Source organism: Crocodylus porosus, unplaced genomic scaffold (genome assembly GCF_001723895.1).
Source record: "Crocodylus porosus isolate Cpor-Errol unplaced genomic scaffold, CroPor_comp1, whole genome shotgun sequence".
NCBI classification, from domain to species: Eukaryota; Metazoa; Chordata; order Crocodylia; family Crocodylidae; genus Crocodylus; species Crocodylus porosus.
The window spans coordinates 2,204,939-2,209,654 of NW_017728927.1; the positions used below are offsets into that span (position 1 = coordinate 2,204,939).

At 37.8% G+C, this 4,716-nt stretch overlaps 1 protein-coding gene across 1 annotated transcript in view; it reads right to left on the reverse strand.

Annotated features, from left to right (window-relative positions):
* Nucleotides 1-4,716, reverse strand: part of CUNH16orf62 (chromosome unknown C16orf62 homolog) — a 98,579-nt gene that overhangs the window by 74,056 nt on the left and 19,807 nt on the right. The window lies entirely within an intron of this gene.

Here is a 4,716-nt window from a genome sequence, read left to right on the forward strand (position 1 = left end):
CCCCACCCCCTACTTACTAGCACCAAGTCTGGCTCCAGCTTCCTGCTGTAGCCAGCAAGGACTGCCCAAATCACTGACATTCTCCAAATCTTTTCCAAAGATTCGGAGAGCTTTGAATCGATTCAGAGTTTTCAATTGGTCCCCGATCCAATTCAAATTCGGAGATTCAGCCACTGAATCAGGCCGAATCTCCTCCGAATTGAATCACCACCTGAAGCTTCGTACAGCCCTACTGTGCACCAAACATAAGCGTAAGTTAAGACCTTTAAAAGATGTCACATGGAGACAATACTAACAGAACTCCTGGTGCTGTTAGCATATCTAGTAGTATCCCCTCAAAGAAGCTATTTACTGACCAGTAGCTTCATCAAGTAGACAAGATCTATGACAAGCTGTTGCATGAAGGCAGGGAGTGAGTTGCAGAAAAGCAGCAGCTTCATCTGTGCTCTCCCCATACAGCCTCTTTTAATCTGGCCCCAAGTCCATAACGCCTGAAATCAGATGCCTGTGGGTTTTGATGAAATAGGTTTCTTGCCTGTTGCTGCATGTTTCATTTCTGAGAAATAAATGTATCCCCTTCAGGATGAACACATCATGATTTTGGCCTCTAGCTAAAGAAACAGCTTACCTCCATGATAAGAAGGCCTTGTGTGCTAAAAAGCATTTTAAATGAAAGGGAATATGTATTAATGAGACTTCAGTAAGGCTTTCTGTCCCATGCACACTGTTTTCTAAATCAGTGTTTCCCAACCTTTTCCAACCCAAGGCACATAAATATTAATACAAATTTTCCATGGCACACCTGTTAAGGCATTCCCCATCCTCATACCCATTGCAACACATTGCCATGGCAAAATTCCGCAGCACGTGTTCATTTCTGACGGCACACTGGTTGGGAAACACTGTTCTAAATACTGAATTACTGCTTCTCACTCCCATTATCACCAGAACTAGTTGTAATATTTCAGTAACCTAAACATATGCCACTAATATTCAGTCTTAGAGAACAGTATCCATAACAAGAAGCATGTGAAGGAGGAAGCTGCAAGTGAGAAGTATATACATGGACAGCATTCACAGACCAATGAGAAAGCATTCAATTTTTTAAGTAAGAATGTGCAATACAGATATTCAAACTGCTCAGATTTTCACAAAGCGTGGTCTTACAGGGCACCTTGTCTTAGGATCATCCTTTCTACTTACTTTGAAAAGCTTTGTGATAGCGTGTCAAGCGTTAGAAAAAAAAAAAAAGCTATGTTCAGGCCGATCACCACGTAAGACAGTTAGGCACACTGCACATGTATACATAAGGCTGTGTATAAAAAGCAGGATGCTTTATTAAGTCATGTGTCCAACTTCAGTTCTAAATTCACAGTTATATTTTATGTTTCCCCTTCCAAAAAGAGCTCCAAGGTACCATGTTTTCTTTAATTAAATTAATCTCCGGTCACAATGCTGTTCATGGTAGTCTGTTTTTAAACAATATTGATAATTCCATACGGCTACAGCCAAATATCAATCATCTGAAGTCATGGATCATTTGCTGAACTCCAACCATGATGGATTTATTGTTTTATTTCTTCTGTTATTTTAACCAATGATATTTACAAATGTAAACCATTTTCAAAGGTAGATCCAGCACTGTAAAAATAAACCTGACCTTAGGTAGCTTTTCCCTAGGACTAGCAGCATTACAGCCTTATCACTTCTAAGGATGGCCTCTGACACATTCCATCTTTGACCTCATCTAAAGGCCAACTCGTAAGTAGTAATTCTTTACATATATCACCTCCCACCAAAAGAACCATTTCCAAATTAGCACAGATGAACATTGTGCATCATTAGTACAGAACCCCTGAACCATTTTATGTGCTTCATTAAATTAAATCAGATTATTCAATTACTTCACCAGGCCAAAATAGAAAGTAGCAATTCACGTTGGCCAGCATTCATTTGTTTTTTACTTTTTTGGGGGGGAGGGGGAGGGGGTAGGACTTGGGGGAGTTAGCAGTTAATAAAGAGTTGAAGAAAGAGCAATTTATTTTAGTTGTAATCCTGTTTCATTTGATCAGTCTATTTTATCCACTTGTAGAACCAGCACCTTTGCACTTTCTACCACATGAACCCTCCTCTCCTAAACCAAATCCTTAAAACTCATTTCTATTGTGAAGCCAACTGAACACTTCAATCTAATAAAGGACAAACAGGTGGTGAACTGAGATTACTGCTACCAACTGTCTTATTACACACATGAAACATGCACTCAGCTACCACAAGCAAAAAGAGCTTGGATTAGTGTTGTTCTATGCCCCCTTCTCTTACTATACCAACCTACTTGTAAGCTGTACAAGTAATAGCCTCCCTCTTCTGCGCGTCTGTACAGACTACAGCACAATGGAGACCTGACCTGACTGGGACTCATGAGTGCTATGGTCACACAAGCCTCAAGAAATGTCTGGCAGAAGTAGGGAATACTACTCATTTTCAGGCCACTAAGGCAAAACAAGGCAGAACTTAAAGGAAACCTGTTCCAGTGAAATCTGCTTTCCAGTAAAACTGGTTAATTTATTTTTACTTTCCATAGTGGAAACCAGCAATATAAGGAGTTTTTCATTCTTGTTCCTTCTGAATGACTTGGATACTATACCAGATATTAACTAAGGGCCAAACCAAGTTATTCTACTGCTAGATGTAGACGCTAATCTACAGCTGGTATTGCTGACATGATGGTAGCACTCAGCTTGGCATCTCTCCCCTGGACCTCCATGACAGTTATAACCTGCTGAGATAAGACTATTTGGGGATAACCTGCTGAGATAAGACTATTTGGGGAAGAAAAGCAATTATACTGTACCACTCTCCATTACTTTAAGCAGCAGTACAGAATAAACTAGAGATTCCCCTATCCACTATGCAATATCCCTACAGACAAAAATAATCCTTAAAGTCAGCCATTACAAAAAATACTAGAGCTTTTAACACCATAAGCACGGACGTTGCCTAGGATAAAATCAACCATCATCAATATCTCATTTCTATTACCAGGAATAAACCAATAGTCTCATTTCTATTACCAGGAATAAACCAAAACTAGTAAGGATAAAAAAGCTTAACTAAAAACAAAACAAAACAAAACAAAGGTTTCTTTACATGTGACTTTAGCTTCAGGCAACCTCCACAGAAATCTCAAAACCAACTTTCCTCATTAAGGAAAATATAACATCTATCACCCTTACAGATATTTACTATTTTTATTTTATGTTCCTAACCTGGATAGAACACATTGCAGTGACGCAACAGTGATGAGGCCCTAGATCCAAGCACCCTTTAAATAAAACATCCGACAGGATGTTCTATGGGCTTTATTTTATTTGAAGACAGATGAATTGGAAACTAAGAGAATGCTGCATTAGGGCACAATCAATAAATTAAGCCAAACAGAATTATTGCCAAGAGAAATATTTAGGAAAAAACACATGCTGGTTTCAGGCATTTTCCATGCAGAATCTACACCGCAAGCTGTTCACACCACGGTTTCTTTGGAATCCGACACAACCTTCCTTGGTTAATGTTTACTTTGTAAGCCAATAACAGACCTTGAAAGGAAGCTAGCAGTGGTCTGCCGCATGCCATTCGTGGAAAAAAAAGTTTTTATTGGAAGATAAGTCAAGTAGATTTTTGTATCTTCAAATATCTGGTGCAAAGACCTGCAGACCCACTTGGCAGCTACTTCCAACTGAACATAGTGGAAAAAGGATCTTAACTTCCACCAAATACTCTTATCATTTGTATGCTTGAGCAAGAGCAATGAAACAAATCATGAAACATACATTTGATATAAACCCAAAATAATATGATGTGCATCTTACAAATACAGATGTACTGTTTCCAACCTATTAATACTCTGCATATATATATATATATATATATATATATATATATATCAGAGAAATTATCTTAAAGGCTCCTATTTTATTATCCTGTATTTCAGTACAATAGGTATTTTTTTTAACTTTTTGTACTCACTTTCTCAAAAGTATACCAACACATAGTCAAGAATTAAAACACTACAGCTGGAACCTGAATTTAGTCAGATTTTTATACAAGAGCTAAGTCGGTTTCTATAGAGTCCAGGGAACAATGGATGTAATGCCACTTTCTTTACAAGAATGAATACTTGTAGAAGAACCTAAACATTAGAATCTATAAAGACAAAAAGGTAAGGAAAGAACCCCATTTCCCAGACACCTGTTTTTTTTTCAAATATTAGCACAATACTCACCCAGACTTCTCTCTTCTCCTAAACATTTTACAAAGATACATTTCAAAGTACAAAATAATACAGGATATTCAAGGACCCAAATTTTTATGAAAACCACATTCACTTGGATATTACTTCCCTGATAGAGCTCTAATTGGAGGTAAAAAATAAAAACCACAAGGATTTTACCATAATAAGAACAGGCAAGTTAGCATTAGTAACCTGCAGACAATTGCATATTTACATCATTATTTATACCAGGTTTTTTTTTTAGACTTCTGTCTTTCCCCGCCTCTTCCTATTCAAAGTTATTCCTTGCAGCCCATCCTCATGTTTTCTCCAATCTCACATTAAGTGCATGAGAAGTTTCACAGAGGATGTTTAAGTGCTTTCCTAGATATAAGGACCCCTACATATTTCATAGATTTCATAGACATCAGGGCTGGAAGGGACCT